We start from the raw sequence: 18,071 nt of genomic DNA, 5'->3' as shown, positions 1-18,071 counted from the left end.
TTTCTGGGCTTTGACGTGGAACCATAGAAGACGTGGACTAGCACAGAGAATCCACTGATGCTGTCGTGGAGGTGAACATTCAGTTCTGCCTGCCTCAGTGCCCAGTACTAATGCCTTATGCTGTCTCTGACTCCAGGGCATGAAGACAGAGAAGCCAGCGAAACCTGCAGTTGCTCTACAGGGTGGGTTTTCTCCCTGAAGAGTTGCCAGATCCCTTCCAGACACATGTTGGGGGATGTCCAGAGAACTTGCCCTGAAAGCCACAGGTGTGACTTTGGAAGACTCTTGACTGAAACAAAACAATGCTGGTTTTGTGGTTGATGCTGACAGATATAGTGTACTCCATGAATCATACCTAACAACAGAGCTGTCATCAGGTTCTTTCAGCGGTGCTCATGAGCTTGTTGCTTGCCGGCAAGCCAGCAACCCTCCTGTCTATGGAACATATGCAGCAGGTTTGGGTCTCACAGGTGCAGACTTGCTGAACAAAAATTTGCAATCCTTTCCTTCCTACATCTCAAGGTTTTCCCATATGGAGCTCCCATTCTCCAGTGGAAAGCAAACTTTACTCTTGCCAATTCATGATACATCATCAATATGGGTTTGTTTTTTGTTAAATTGTTGTTTTCTTAAGGTTGTCTTCTTACCTATCCATTGGATTGGTTCTGAATTGGTTCTGAATTCCATCAACAGGGAATGGAGTGGAGGTATGAAGGAAGGGCTTCTGGTCCTTGGTCACCACCTGTGTTGTGGACTGAATGTTTGCATCTCTTCCAAATTAATCTGTGGAAGCCCTAATCCCCAGTGTGATGGTGTCCGGAAGTGGAGCCTTCAGGAGGTAATTAGAACTAGATGAGCTCAAGAGGGTGGGGTTCCCATGATGGGATTCATATCCTTTTAAGAAGAGCTGTGTAAGGACACAGTGAGGAAACCACCGTCAACAAGCTAAGAAGAGAATTCTCACCAGGATCTGAATTGGCTAGCACCTTGATCTTAGACTTCCAGTCCTCAGAACTCTAAGAAACACATGTTGTTTCAGCCACCCAGTCTGTATATTTTTGTGACAGCGACCTGCCGCTGATACAAACTCTCCATGCTGGTGTGTGTGTCACCCCATCTGGTTTAGGACCATATGTCTGCCGCTGTCCTCGACTCCACTCAGTGACTCAAGTGCCCATGTGGCCTCTGGTTATAAGGTTCATCTCCATCCACCCCAAGTCCCCTCCTTCCATTCACAAGGCCCTTCCAGGTCTGCTGACTTTCAGTATCACGTGCCTACCATCTTCAGTCACCTAGGGAAACCTGGACTCTTCCTCTCTCCATTAGCACCTCCGTTGGACTTACTGAAGAGTTCCTAGACATGACCCCCATAGCACAATCCACAAAGCAAAAAATCATTCAACTGGACTTCACCAAACTCAAAACTATTGCTTATAAAAAATGCCTCACAGGGACGCCTGGGTGGCTCAGTTGGTTAAGCAGCTGCCTTCGGCTCGGGTCATGATCCCAGCATCTTGGGATCGAGTCCTGCATCGGGCTCCTTGCTCCGCAGGGAGCCTGCTTCTCCCTCTGACTCTGACTGCCACTCTGTCTGCCTGTGCTCGCTCTCACTCACTCTCTGACAAATAAATAAATAAAATCTTTAAAAAAAATACCTCACAAAGAGGATAAAAAGAAAGCTATAGACTGGAAGAAAATATTTGCAAATCACTTAGCTAATAAACCACTTGTCTAAATTATCTCGTACTTAAGACTATGTAAAGAACTCTCCAAACTCACCTATAAACAAACAGTCTTATTAGAAAATGGACAAAAGATATGAACTGACATTCACAAAGAGGATGTATGTATTGCAGATAAGGACATGAAAGATGTTCAGTATCTCCAGCTATCAGGGAAATGCAAATTAAAACCACAACAAAATCTCACTACACACCTATTAGAAGCACTATGATAATTTTTTAAAAACCTGGTAATACCAAATGCTAGCAAAGATGCAAAAAAAAAAAAAAAGGGGGTCTCTTGGAATTGAAGGTGGAAATGTAAAATGCTACAGCCACTTTGGAAAACAGTGTGGAAATGTCTTAAAAACAAAAACAAACAAACAAAAAACCTACATTTACCACACACCATACAACCCAATCCCACTCTCATACATTTACCCCAGAGAAATAAAAGCACAAAACCTGTGCAGGACTATTCATAGCAGCTTTATATGTAAAGACCAAAAATCTGGAGACAATCCAAATGTTCTTCCAAGGGTAAATGAACTAATAAGCTATGGAACATTCACCCCCGTGGACTACTACTAGGCAATGAAAAGGAACAAAATACTGATACATCCAACATCTTGAATGGATCTCAAGGGCTTTATGCTGAGTGAAAAAATCCTGTCCCAAAAGACTGCATATTGTAGGATTTCATTCGTATGATGTTCTTGAAGTAATAAACTTACAGAGGGATACCTGGGTGGCTCAGTTGGTTAAGCATCTGCCTTCAGTTCAGTTCACCATCCCAGGGTACTTGCTCAGCACGGAGCCTGCTTCTCTCTCTGCCTGTCACTTCCCCTGCTTGTGCATTCTCTCTTTCTCCCACTCTCTCTCTCACTCTGACAAATAAATAAATAAAATCTTTTAAAATAATAATAATAAACTTACAGAAGTAAAGAAGAGATTAGTGTCTATGTGGTGTAGGGATGTGAGGAGGGAGGCACTGGGTGTGATACACAGGAGTGAGATTTTGAGGCACATCACGGGGGTGAAACAACACTTGTGCCTCTTGGCTGTGGTGGTAGTTACAGGAATCTACGTGTGTGACTGGCTGCAGGCAACTGAACACACACATGCGTGCAGGACTGGTGAAGTCTAGGTGAGTCTGTGAGGTACCAATGACAATGTCCCTGATTCTGATGTCGCACAGGAGTCATATGAGATCTTACCAGTGAGGAAGCTGAATGAAGGGCACAGGGATAGAATGTACTATTTTTACCACTTCCTGTGTACCTATACGCATCTCAAAATAAAATAAAAGTTAGAAAATAAAGTTAACTATACTCTGTGTTCTTGTGGAAAATGGGGCTCTCGGTGGAGAACAGGGCAGGGAAAGGAAGGAAGGACCTTTTCCTGCTATTTTTCCAGGAAGTGTGCGTGTATGTGTGTGGGGGGGTCACCTCCTATCTTCTCTATACCATAGTCACCACTTTCATTTTGACCCGTGTAGTCAAAAATAGGAAAGAAAGTCATCGTATCTTGGTTTATTCTATCAACTAGACGTGACATACCTAGCAGAGGAAACTACTGACCAATGAAATCCTACTGTACACATTCATTTCCCAGCTCTGCCACTGGTTATATAAAATAGAGCATCTTTTTAAAAAATCCTGCCATGGTTTCACCACCATTTAAATGAATATAGCAATACATGCCCCCTCCCATCAGGAGTCCTGCTAAGATAACTTTACAAACATAAGAGAGAAATCCAACTTGCTTCTCTTATTACAACCATATGCCAACATTATGTTAAGTGTTGTGTATGACGCATCTTATTTTTTCCTCAGGACAATCTCTAACACAGATAAAAATATGATTTCAAGAAGACGAAGTTAATTCTTCAGGTGTTGAAAATGGTGGAGCTGGGATTTAATAAATCCATGACTGTCTGAGCTTCAAAACATCCACATGGCTGCCCAAAGGAAATGAAAACATGAATTCAAAAAGATACAAGCACCCCTATGTTAACTGTAGTTTTATTAACAATAACCAAGATATAGAAGCAGCCCAAGTGTTCACTGAGACAAATAAAGATGTCCTACACACACACGCGCGCGTGCGCGCATATGCGCGCGCGCTAAAACATTACTCAGCCATTGAAAAGGATGAGCTCTTGTCATTGGCAACGACATGGACAGACCTAGAGGGTATTACGCTAAATGAAGTCAGACAGAAAAAGACGAATACTGTATGATTTCACTTACATACGGAAACCTAAAAAATAAAACACATAAATAAATAAACCGACAAAGAGAAAGCAGAATCGGATCCATAAATACAGGGAACAAACTCACAGTTGCTGGAGGGGAGGAGTGTGGAGAGATGGGCAAAATGGGTGAAAGGGAGTGGATAATATGAGTTTCTAGTTATGGAATGAATATGTCACTGGGATTGAAGGTCAACATACAGTCGGTGGTACTGTAACAGCACTGCCTGGTGACACATGGTATCTACACTTCGGTGAGCACAACGTAACATACAGACTTTCTGGGTCACCATGTTGTCCAGCATAACATTGTGTGTCAACTATATTTAAATAAAAAATAAATAAATTCAAAACCCCAGCCAACTCGCTTATATTTCCTCACTAGGCTGCTATATTTTATTGAAAGTTTAGTCTCTGCCATATTCTATTTTAAATTTTCAAAGTCACTAAATTCAGCATAGAAAATGCCACTATGTAATTAACCTGGTAATAGAGTTTTTTATTTTTATATTGCCATGGTTTTGCCACTTTTTCAAGAGGAATAATAATGCTTCCCTTATCTCAAGAGTCTTGTTAAGATAATTTTGTAATCACAACAGCAAAACATCATTTTTATACTATATTTGTATGATGCATGAATGATATATTTATTAGTGGCAGAAACCATAAGAGACCACCTGTACTAGCCTCATATAGTTGCTGTAAGAAATGACCACAAATTTAGTGGCTTGAAAAAATACAAATGTACTCACTGAGAGTTCTGAGGGCCTGAAGTCTAAAACGGGGTTGGCAGGGTGGTGATCTTTCTAGACGCTCTAGGGAAGAATAGTTTCCTTGCCTTTTCCAGCTTCTAGAAGTCATCTACTTTGTCTCATGGTCCCACTTCACTGAAACCTCTGCTTCCAGCATCATCTCTCTCTGAGCCTGCTCCTTCTGTCCATACCCTCCTTCCTTCTCTTACAGGAACTCTCATGATTACATTGCCCCCCCACACCGATAATCCAGGATGATTTCTTCATCTCAGGATCTTCAGATTTAGTCACACGTGCAAAATCCCTTCTGCACTGTAAGGTAACCCATTCACAGGATCTGGAGGTTAGGGCATGTAGATCTTTGGTATTCAACCTATGCCATCTTCTGAGCATTTACTTGGTATCCTGTCCTAAGCCTGCATGTTGTAATCCTGAGGAGACAAGAAAGAGAATTATCTTCTTCAAGAATTCTTTCTGGCGAATTCCCAAAGATCAAGAACAAAATGATAGGTCTTACCACATTGCAAAATGAGTGTTACTCTCAGTGAGTATCCCCAAACCAGTTTTGTGCCTCCTCACCCATCACCCGCCTCAAGGGTGGATGAGGAAAGGCTGAGGTAAGGAATCCCTCTGGAGAATGTTGTTTGGTGACCCTGGTATCTCCTCTCCCTGTGAGGCTGGCTGAAGCCATCATGAGGGGAGAGGGTAACCTAAGAAATGAACAGGATGTCCGTGTGTGCATTCAGCAGCTGGCTTGGGGTCACCTGGTTTTCACAGAAGAGGACTCCACGCGGATGCTCAACATGACCCCAAAGATGGGGGTAGAGAGAAAAGCCAGGGGCTAAGGGAGGTACTCTCAGCAGCTACAGGGCAGATGGCAACTGCCAAGAGATTTGTGGCTAGAGATTTCCCCACTGAAGAAAGTGTCCTGAGAGGCTGTAGTCGTCAGAGTTCTCCAGAAAAACAGAACTCACAGGATATGTACATACAGGAAATAGGTTTACTGTAAGGAACTGGCTCACACAACTGTGGAGGCTTGGTGAGTCCAAAATCCGCAGGGTGAGAATCAGTCGAACTGGAGTCCAAAGCCAGTCTACTGGAGAATTCCCTCTTACTTGGGAGAGGTCAGTCTGTGTTCTAAGGCCCTCCACTGACTGAATGAGGCCCACTCACAATATTACCTACAGTAATAAGAGCAGTCAGCTTTATCCAAAGTCCACCTATTTAAACGTTAATCTCATCCAAAAAACATCCTCACAGAAACATCCAGAATAATGTTTGACCAAGTATCTGGGCACCAAGGCCCAGCTAAGCTGGCACATAAGGTTAACCATCACAGCACCTATGCTGGGTCATAACCCTGTCTTTCCTGGCCCTTACCTCTCATCTCCCTCCCTGTTCATCCTAGAGGACAAGCCTGATGAGAAGACAAGGACCAGTTTAGGGAGAGAGGACAGCCATCCACCCCCATGAAGGGCTTCAAGCCTAATGCAAGACCAAGCAATAACCCAGGGACTTTGGGAGCTCCCAGTACTTACTTATGAATTCTGTGTTCAACTTCTCCAGTCTCACTGGTTGTTGTACCGTGTTGTAAATGTACGAAATACCACCAAATCATTCACTTTAAAATGCTTAATTTTATGTTATGTGAATTTCACCTGAATTTAAAACAAGTCACATTTATAAAACCAAAAACAAAGCCCAGATTTCTCATACTCCAATAGCATTAACATGGTGAATTGACATTGGGGGAACTTGGAATTACAAATTTGCAACACGTATAAGTATGTTGGGGAGAAAATGTAAAGAAAATAAGGAAATAAAGGAAATATGTCTTTTCTGTGAAAAGTGGTCATCATGTGCAGTCATGCTAATCTTTTTAATCTTATTTCCATAAGAATTTTTTGTATCCATAATTGTATATTTTATCTTTTTATAAAGTTTTTATTTTAATTTTAGTATAGTTAGCATGCTGTGTTATTATTAGTTACAGGTGTACAATATAGTGATTCAGCAACTCTTTACAGTACTCGGTGCTCATTATGAGTAAGAGTCCTCTTGATAAGTGTATGGTAAGTGCCCTCTTGATCCCCGTCACTTATTAGACCCATCCCCCCTCCACCTTCCCTCTGGTAACTATCAGTTTGTTCTCAATAGTTGAGTCTGTTTCCTGAAATAGAGCTACCCTATGACCCAGCAATTGCACTACCAGATATTTACCTCAAAGATACAAATGTAGTGATCCAAAGGGGAACATGTATCCCAATATTTACAGCAGCAATGTCTACAACAGCCAAACTATGGAAAGAACCCAGATATCCATCAATGGATGAATGGATAAAGAAGATGTGGTATGGGGATGCCTGGGTGGCTCAGTTGGTTAAGCCTCTGCCTTCAGTTCAAGTCATGATCCCAGGGTCCTGAGATCGAGTGCCGCATCGGGCTCCTTGGTCAGTGGGAAGTCTGCTTCTCCCTCTGCCTGCTGCTCCCCCTGTTTGTGAGCCCTCTCGCTCTCTCTCTCTGACAAATAAATAAAAATATTTTAAAATATAATTCAAAAAGGTGTAATATATATATATGTATATACACACACACACACAATGGAATTACGCAGCCACCAAGAAATGAAATCTTGCCATTTGCAACAACATGGATGGAGCTGGAGATACTATACTAAGCAAAATTAGTCAATCAGAGAAAGACAGTCATCATATGATCTCTCTGATATGTGGAATTTAAGAAACAGAACAGAGGATCATAGGGGAAGAGAGGAAAAAATAAAACAAGACGAAACCAGAGAAGGAGATTAACCATAAGAAGGAGATTAACCATTCCTCTTAATCATAGGAAACAAACTGAGTGTTGCTGGAAGGAAGGGAGGTGGGGGATGGGGTAACTAGGATAGACATTAAGGAGAGCACGTGATGTAAAGAGCACTGGGTGTTATAAAAGACTGATGAATCACTGACCTCTACCTCTGAAACCAATAATACATGATATGTTAATTAATTGAATTTAAATTAACAAAATAAAAATTTTTAAAGATTTTATTTATTTTTTTTGACAGACAGAGATCACAAGTAGGCAGAGAGGCAGGCAGAGAGAGAGGGGGAAGCAGGCTCCCGGCTGAGCAGAGAGCCCGATGCGGGGCTCGATCCCAGGACCCTGAGATCATAACCTGCGCTGAAAGCAGAGGCTTAATGCTCTGAGCCACCCAGGCACCCCCACAAAATAAATTTTTTAAAAGAGTCTGTGTCCTAGTTTTTCTCTCTTTCTCTCTCTCCCTTTTTTTCCTTTGTTCTTGTTTTGTTAAACTCCACATATGACTGAAATAATATGGTATTTGTCTTTCTCTGACTGACTTACTTTGCTTAGTATAGTATCTCCAGCTCAATCCATGTTGTTGCAAATGACAAGATTTCATTATTTTTATGACTGAATAATATTCCATTACACACACACACACACACACACACACACACACGGCATGTCTTCTTTATCCATTCATCAGTCGATGGGCACTTGGGCTGCTTCCATATTTGGCTAACGTAAATAATGCTGCAAAATAAACACAGGGGTGCATGTATCCTTTCAAAGCAGTATTTTAACATTCCTTGAGTAAATACACAGTAGTGTGATTATTGGATCACACTAACTTTTTGAGGCTCCTCCATACTGTTTTCCACAGTGGCTGCACCAGTTTGCATTCCCACCAACAGTCCACAAGGATTCCCTTTTCTCCACATTCTCACCAAAATCTGTTGTTTCTTGTGTTTTTTATTTTAGTCATTCTGACAGGTGAGAGATGGTATCTCACTGTATTTTGATTTGCATCTCCCTCATGATGAGTGATGTTGGCATCTTCTCAACTATCTGTTGGCCACCTGGATGTCTTCTTTGGAGAAATGTCTGTTCATGTCTTCTGCCCATTTTAAAATTAGTTTTTATGGTATTGAGCTGCATAAGTTCTTTATATATTTTGGATACTAACCCTTTATTAGATATGTCATTTGTAAATACCTTTTCCCTTCATTGGGTTGTCTTTTAATTGTGTTGTTTCTTTTGCTTTGCAGAAGCTTTTTTATTTTGATGTAGTCCCAATAATTTATTTTTTGCTTTTGTTTCCCATGCCTCAGGAAAAATATCTAGAAAGATGCTGCTATGGCCAATGTCAGAGAAATGACTGCCTGTGCTCTTTTCCAGGATTTTTACGATTTCAGGCCTCGCATTTATGTCTTTCATCCATTTTGTGTTTATTTTTGTGTATGGTGGTCCAGTTTCATTTTTTTTGCATGTAGCTGTCCAGTTTTCCACAGTGATAATTTTTTAAAAAGAAAACCTTGATTCCACCAGACAGGATGTTTTTGGCTGCATGTAACAGAATACCAAAGAACAGTGGCCAACTTCATAATGATATTTATTTTTCCCTTCATATTTTTCCCAAACAAAAGGTTTTTTCCATTGATTCAACTCTCCCATCCAGTATCCACATTCCTTTTTTGACGGAGAGCGGGGAGAGAAAGAGCATTTGCAAGTGGGGGGAGGGGGGCAGACAGAGAGGGAAAGAGAATCCCAAGCAGAATCCCCGCTGAGTGTGGAGCCTGGTGTGGGGCTTGATCTCACAACCCTGAGATCATGACCTGAGCCAAAAATCAAGATCGAGGTGCTTAACCAACAGAGGCACCCAGGCACCCCCAGTACCCACATTCCTTTTATCTTCCTGCTTCGTGTTGACTTTTCATGCTCTTCCTTGTCACCTCAAGGTCTCAAGAAGACTGCTGTAACTGAAGGTCCTATAACATGCTTAAGACAGGAAAGAGAGAAGAGATAATCTCCAACTATGTCGGTCCTTTTTGTTGGGAAAGCAAACACTTTCTCAGAAGCCAGCCAATCAACCTCCCCCTTATGTCCAATGTGTTAGAACTTGGTCACAAGGCCATTCCCAGCTGCAGAGGGGATGGGAAGTCCAATAGACAGTAAAGCAGCAGCCAATGGTCATAATACGTATTGACCAATCATGACTCATCACTTTCTTGGCCAGATCTTTTTGGCCAGGAAGGAGGAGAAATGACTGTTGAGTAAGGAACCAAGTAGGTCTACCCAGCGGCCTACTGCCTACTGTATAACCAGCAGGGCATCCACGGGGCGGCAGGATCATCTAGGTGCATCTCTCTTCCCACACATGCTTTACTATACTTCCCCTGCTTCGTTCACTGCAGCCTTCTCTAGATCCCATGGACAAGTCCATGGGGCCCTGCTTTTGAGTCTTTGTTCGGACTGATAGTTGCCTGAGAATGCTTCCCCCACGTTCCCACCCACTGAACCCCTTGCCTTTTGGGGAATCTCTACTTAAAAGCTACTTTACAGATTGTCACAGTCCCTCACATCATTCTCTATTTCTTCACGGGTTAGTTATTTGTGTGATTTCAGCTCATCTATGAAATTCCTAGATTCTGCAAGGCAGACACCGTGCCTTCCACCTTCTCACAGTCTTCTGACTCACCCACAGTGACCAGCACTGCATCTCATACATAATAAGTACCCAATACTGTTTTGCTCAGTTGAACCCTATGCTGAATTCCTCTATAAACTGGAGAATCCAGGTATAATAATTATAATGAGGACCAACACTTGTCGGGCGCTATATTCCAGGCAATATTTGAAATCCTTTATAAAGACTGACCTTCACCATAACTCTATGAGATAGATGTTAGTATTCCCATTTTACAGATAAGGAAACCAAGGCAAAGAGAGGTTAGGTAATCTTCCCAAGGTTATAGCTAATAAGTGATAGAAACTAAGAGTACAAATTTGGGCTGTCTGGTCCTAAAGTCTATGCTCTTAACCATTCTTCTATACTGCCATTAAAAGTTTAACAACATGACTGTATATAGAAAGTATTCAGTGAATACTGGTTGGTTGACTGGCTGATTAGTTTACTACTAAATAATTATCCACATCTTTTTTTTTTAGGCAAAATTTTTGAGTAATACTTGTGAGTCACTATTGTGTATTCATTATGCACATGCACTGTATCTTAGATCAACAGTTCTACTATACGACTACTTAAATATGTTTCTGGAGAGGAACACTACATAATTGGCTCCAGTGGTATTAAGGGTATGCTTATTTAATGACACTACAATACAGCACCGTATTATATTATTCTAGAATGACATAGTATTCATATCCACTGGCTGCCTAGTCAATATTTATGTTCGAAGTTTTGTCTCCGACTTTGCACAGGGGCCTTTGGATCAGCTCAAAATAGGTGAGCACTTTACGCCATCTAGTGGGGACACATTTTGAAGGACATTTCCAGTGAGTTACTTAGCTATGAGAATTGTATACTGATAACATCCCAAAGCCACAGATACACTTAAAATCACAGTAAAAAGAGAAACCTCGAATAAAACTGGAATACTGGCTCCAATTAGCAGCAGCTGGAAAAGCATTCTCCTAGACTCTTCCAGATTGTCACCCCCCAATTTTCCCGATTCTTCATAGCAGCCACCTACAATCAACACTCCAAAGTTTCCTAGAAGGGACCATTCTCCCTATCCGTTGACCCCAAAGATACACTGTCTTCACAGTATGATGGAAGCACTCCACGGAAGTCACTATTGTGTCTGGTGCCTAGAGGAGAGGGGTGCAGGCTCTGGTGGATCTCAGTAACCCTTCATCAGCTGGTCACTTTTGCTATCTAGGCAAATGTCATTTGAATGTGCTATTCCCTGTTTGATAGAGATTCAAGCCCTTCCCCCCAATCAAGTTTTCTAAAAACTCTGGAGCTAATTCCTGTGGTAACATCTACTTTTATTCCCACTGAGCTCCTAACTTTTGGTAGCAGACATTACCCTACACGAAAACCTAGCTTCCTTCTACTTCCAGTCATAGTGAAAGATCACAATTTCTGCCCCCTTGAATTAAGCATGGCCATGTATGTGCCTTGCTCTGGTCGGTGAATTATGAATAGCAATGACATGCGTCACCTCCAAGTAGAAACATACAAACAATGACCTCCGCCTCATTCTCCCCCTCTCCCTCCCATGGCTCTCTCAGCCTGAGCCTCTGAATGAGGGCGGCAGAGGGCTGCCTACAATGGATGGATAGTAAATATGTCCAAAGCCTGTTGTCTTAAGCCACTGAGATTTGGAGATTGTTTGTTACCTAAAAGTAGCCTGGTCGATACTAATATACTTCCCAAAGTGATTCTCTTGCTCTTGCCCGCGTGCCTTCCTTCTCTCTGCCCCCTCACCCTCCTCCTTTCTCTATGCACTAATCTGTTCATGGACTATCCCTCATATCTTTTAAAAAAATTCTCCAAAATACCACTTTCAAAACCTCCCATGAAGACAGGAAGCATTTTTAAATTAAGCATTATACATTCTTGAGCGGAGAGGTTCTTTGTCTACATTCTCGTACGCTCCTTTCTCTCTTCTCTCCCCAACTCCTGGTACGTACAAAGCGTGAGAGCAACTCCTTTGTCTTGTCTCCTTCTAAACCTTCGTTCTCAACTCTGTCAGATCCAGTATCCTGTTTCTTAGGATAAACATTTTAACACTCCCTTTATACCTTGAAATAAAATTCATATAATTAGCCTACCCACCCACATAATTTTTAAAGGAGAAAGTAATCTATAATAAAATCTCATTTTCAATAGGTACTCGCTCAGGTGTGACTCCATGAGATGTTAGGAAGGAGTCAGATGCTTGCCCAGGGACAGATCAGTGCGACTTGGACACCACAAATTCAGACTGATGAAGACAAGGGATGCAGACTCCCTAAGCGGCAATGCCATCAGTGACATTATTTTCCAAAAGGGTGAAACCTTCTTGGTTCCAAGTACAATTATACCTTAATTTACAAAGTAGTTGCATTTCCACGGATTTGAGGTGTATTAAAACATTTCAAAAATATTATGGGAAGTAGAATTACGTTGTAGGACCAAATAATTTCAAACATAAGTGTTCACTTACCAAATATCTGGCAGGGCATTCAAATGTCCTGTGGTCCTCAAGACAATGCTTTCTTATTAGGTTCCATCCTGCGCGCGGTAGGACAGCCAGCCTTCCTGACTTCATCCAGGGAATTCTACTAGCAGCACCTTTCAATTACGGGACATCCCCAAAATGTCCCCATATTCCCGAAATGACCCCTAGTGGAGGTTCACTTCATGGTTCTAAAACATTGCAAAAAGGATTTCATTTTACCATAGGGTAAGATATTGTGTGCGCGTGTTTTTACTTGTTTTTATTTCCATACTTACACACACACACACACACACACACACACACACACACATGTAGTTCTGACTTTCTATTGTGAGGCCGTAAACATGATCACAGAGACTGATACGCTGCAAACCAATCTTCCTAATCAGGAGCAAAAATTAGGATTTTTCCTTGACCTTTCAATGTTTTTATCAAGACACTACGAAATTTAACAATACTAGAGCTTGTATTTATTTAACACACCGTTAAGTTCAAACATGGGAAATACTATGAATGACCGTGTTCCGTTTTTTTGGTAAAAACTCACCAGCAGTTTGGATGGCGCTGGCCTCCTCCTGCCCGCTGCACGACTTAGGAGACGAAGTGAGCATCTTCTCTGCACCTCGGGAATCGTCCACCCGTTCTGAGTCTGGATCCTTCCGAACCCTTCGTCTGTGCTTTCCCTGTCGGGCGGGCACGGCTCCAAGCGTGTTCGATCGCGTTTCCTGGCCGCATCGTTTTCTCTGAGACACTCTTTTCATTGCAACCGCTTCCCTCAGGGATGCCAATAAATTAGCCTTCACAGATTCTTCTGGCTGCCCCGCAGGGGTCCTGAGGAGCAGCGGAGGCAACAGTCCCCGGGCCCCTTCTTCCCTGACACCACCCGCGCTCACGTTCCAATTCCCTTCCTCGCAAGCACCCTGCCGGCCCACAGGCTCTTTCAGTCAGCCATTTTGTGAAACGTCACGTGGGCCGATCACGTGGAGCCGAAGAGGCGGCACAAGCACCCGCTCTGCTGTCTGTGCGCATAGCCACAGGAGCCAATCCGGAAAGAGCGCGGGCCGTGACGTCATTGGTTGTCCATCCTGACATTGAGGCGCCCATTGGCAGATGGAGGGGCTGGCCGCGAAGGCGTTGGCACAACTAGCCCCGGGGTTGTAGCGCGAGGCACTGAAGTGGGAAGTGTGTTCGCTGAGGACCAGTGTTATTTAACTAAACCACAGTAACTGAAATCCAGGCATGTGAGAACCATGCAAAGCTAGGGCTACCTGTGGTGTAATATTGCTGTGTGTGTAATTGCATTTTCTGGAGAGAAAGGACGCCACTCCCTTAGGGACAGAAGCGACAATCAGCTGTGATTTTAAGTTTCCTCTCTTGCTCTCTATCTGTACCAATGCAGGAATATTCAAGGAGCTGACCACGTAGACAGATGAATTGACAGTCTCCACCTAAAAGACCTCAAACTATAGTAAATTGCTTTATACAGATCATAGCCTATGGAAAAAGTAAGTCCGTGCAAGTAAGTACATGTCTTACATGGGATTTTTGCTTTGGTTCACTGTATCTTAAAGAGTGCTATAGAGCCACACTGACCCCAAATACTTCTTTTTCGGGGCACCTGGGTGGCACAGTCACTTAAAGCCTCTGACTCTTGGTTTCAGCTCAGGTCTGATCTCAGGGTTGTGAGATGGAGCCCCTCTCAGGGCTCTGCACCCAGCATGAGTCTGCTTCAGTTTCTCTCTCCCTCTCCCTCTGCCCCCACTCCCCCCTTGCTTGCTCTCTCTCAAATCAATCTTTGCAAAAAAACAAAAGAAAAAACTCTTCTTTTCTGGTCTTTATTTTTATACTGCCTTATTTTCAAAACCTGCCTTGAATGCACTGTCCTCTAGGTGAGGCAAGAAGGAAGCTGTATGGGAGAAGGAGAGGTGCTTTGAGAGAAGTGAGAAATTAGAGGAAGCCTTTTTTTTTTTTTTAAGCTTTCCATTAAATAATGGAAACTTGTAGTCCCGCTGGAGTACACCTTTCTACAGTTTACCCTCCCAATGCAGGAATCCCTTCTGTTTCTTCCTAAAATCTGATCTTGCAGCCTCTGTTTCAACACAGTTGTGACAGACACATTAATAATACTAATAATAATGATAATTTTATAAGTATTATTATTCTAGCAGTTACTATTTAATAAGAACTTCCTATATACCAGTTATTGTAAAGATCTCTTATATGTGCCATTTCAACTAATCTTCATAATAACCTCCCTTAGGCAGTCATTTGCTTGTTATTTGGAAGTCTCTAAACTTTCTTCCCTTATATCATCTCTTATCTCCCATTATTCCTCATAGTGGATCAAAGATGGCCCCAGATGCTTCACCACTCTTTTATTTATTTTTTAATTTTTTAAAAGATTTTCTTTATTTATTTGACACAGAGAGAGATCACAAGTAAGCAGAGAGGCAGGTAGAGAGAGGCGGAAGCAGGCTCCCCACTGAGCAGAGAGTCGGATGCAGGGCTCCATCCCAGGACCTTGAGATCATGACCTGAGCCAAAGGCAGAGGCCCAACCCACCGAGCCACCCAGGTGCCCCTCTTCACCACTCTTTTAATCAGAGACAGAATGTATTTGCCCTCCCTTTGAATCTGGAGAGACTGGAGAGTTGATTTACCCGGTGGAATGTAATGGAGTGTCACTGTGGAACTTCCAAGGATGGTGCCTCTGAGATCCACAGCTTCATTTTGGCACACTTGGAATGCTCCTCTGGGAACCCAGCTGCTAGACAGGGAGAAGCCCAACTCATATGGTGAGCCCCCCTGGGGGGAGCTGAGACGATCTGGTCAACAACATAGGCTGAGCCCCCAGCCAACACCAACACCAACACCAGCTGTGTAACCAGCTGTACCGAATGTCATAACCCGGCTAAGCCTCCAGCTGACTGTGGGCACAGCCAACACCACACAGAGCAGAAGAACCACCATCTGAACTCAGTCAACCCACAGATTCTGGAAAAATATTAAACTGCTGTTTTAAAACATTCCATGGGGCACCTGGGTGGCTCAGCTGGTAAAGTGTCCAGCTCTTGGTTTCAGCTCAGGTCATGATCACAGGTCATGAAATCGAGTCCTGTGTTGGGCTCTGTTCTCTGCTCGGAGTCAACTTGAGAATCTCTCTCTCCTCTCCCTTGACCCCTCCCCTCACTCATCCTCTCTCTCTTAAGATTTAAATAATTCTTATTTATTTAAAAATTTTTTATTAAAAAAATAAAACTTCATTTAAAATAAATCTTAAGGGGTGCCTGGGTGGCTCAGTGGGTTAAGCCTCTGCCTTTGGCTCGGGTCATGATCTCAGAGTCCTGGGATTGAGCCCTGCATCGGGCTCTCTGCTCAGCAGGGAGCCTGCTTCCGCCTCTCTCTCTGCCTGCTTGTGATCTATGTCTGTCAAATAGATAAAGAAAATCTTTTAAAAAATAAATAAATAAATCTAAAAAAAAAAAGGCTGGAACATTCCAGATGCTGTTCTCTGGAAATATGGTGATTCCGCCCATCTCCACAAGACAGTCTGGCCCCGTTTACCACCAATGGAACCTCATCCTGGCCTAATGAATTCTGTCGAGTTGCACCTCAGAGGAATGTGCCGGCAGGCTCTTGGCATTAGTGGTGTTAGTTCTAGAATGGCCTGATTTTACCCAGCTGAACCTCCCCCGGCTCACAGCCTGCTCGTACAGTGTGGATCTTGCTCATCCTGCCCAGCTTCTTCCAGCTTATGATTTCCTGGATTCTAACTTTTGTCCGTTCTGGCATGGAGTGTCCACAGAACAGTCACCTTATACTGGACCTCCTCTTTAGCCAAGAGGTCTCATACTTGGAAAGTTGTCATATCCACCCCATGTTCTCTTTGTTGAACAGTCTTTTTCTTGAGCTGTGTCTTTACATTGTGTCCTCATATGGTTGTTTGCAAATCCCGAACTCACCTGACTACCCTCCATGGTTTACCTCCAGTTTATTAAAATCGTTCATGATACTTTGTTTAGAATTGGATGCAGAATTCCAGGTGTAGTATACATTGGAGAATGTAGTCAGGAAATAAGGACTGCTTTTAGAATTCATTTTTTTTTAAGATTTTATTTATTTGTTAGAGAGAGAGAGAGCAAGAGCGCGCACAAGCAGACAGAGTGGAAGGCAGAGGCAGAGGGAGAAGCAGGCTCCCTGACAAGCAAGGAGCCTGATGTGGGACTCGATCCCAGTATGCTGGGATCATGACCTGAGCCGAAGGCAGCTGCTTAACCAACTGAGCCACCCAGGCGTCCCTTAGAATTCATTTTTGCTTATAAAGATGCCTCTGAATTCTCAGTCTGTCTTCCAGAACATTAGGCATCCTTCCCAACTACCTGTCGTCTGCCATTTTGTTCAGCATTTTGTTTGAGTATATTTTATTTTGAGCAGGTTCCGTGAATTTTAAGACCCTGTTTCTCACCAATAAATTCATTCCCTCAAGTCAACATCAATCTGTTCATCAAAGCTTTTGTGCTTGGATTTGTTCAAACAACTGGTTCTATAATTAACCAGTTGAAAAATCATTCTATTTTCATTTTCCACTTCACCCATGATAAACACATTAAAATCCATCTGTGCTTGTAACAAATCTGGGTCTCCAGTTTGGAAACACCATGGTAAAAAGAAGCAAATGCATTCAACTTGACATTAATCAAGCACTATATAATCACTGATCCTTTAGGCAATAAATGGCTCTTTGCCATTCACAAGCTCAAAAATCCAGGGGAAGAACTTGGCTATGACGTCTGGGCAGTGTTCATGGATTATGTGGGTTACTAGTTCCCGACTCTGCTGACAAATTAGTTTGCCTTTCAATGCCTGACCTTGGACTTAAGGCAACGTCAGCATGCATTTGAAGATGCTTTCATTTCTCCTGCTTCCTGACCCTTCAGCATGTCTTTGCACTATTGTCTCAGCTTACCTTGGATTTCAAATGTCTCTCCTGCCTCCTGTGAACTCACACCCTAAGATCTCAATGCCCAGGCTCTCCCCTGGCCTCTGTGGTCTGTTGACCCTCCAATTGCACACGAATTCCTCATCACCCAGTGAAACTTCCTCTGTATTTGTATCCCACATCTAGTGAGCCTTAGTTACCAAAGCCCTTCCACATAGACACTTTTTTTTCCCAAATAAAGTCAACTTCAAGCTCCCCATATGCTCATTTCTAGAATCTAATTTTTTTCCTTTTTGGAAGAAAACTGAAGCAACCTAATAGTATTAATTTACAACCTCTATTAACCTAGAACTTTTTTTAGTTGCCTGGGGTGTCATCAGTCTGGTCCTAAAAATGACTCATTTGAATAACT

Source organism: Mustela erminea, chromosome 6 (assembly GCF_009829155.1).
Source record: "Mustela erminea isolate mMusErm1 chromosome 6, mMusErm1.Pri, whole genome shotgun sequence".
Taxonomy (NCBI): domain Eukaryota; kingdom Metazoa; phylum Chordata; class Mammalia; order Carnivora; family Mustelidae; genus Mustela; species Mustela erminea.
Note: the sequence above shows the minus strand (reverse complement) of the source record.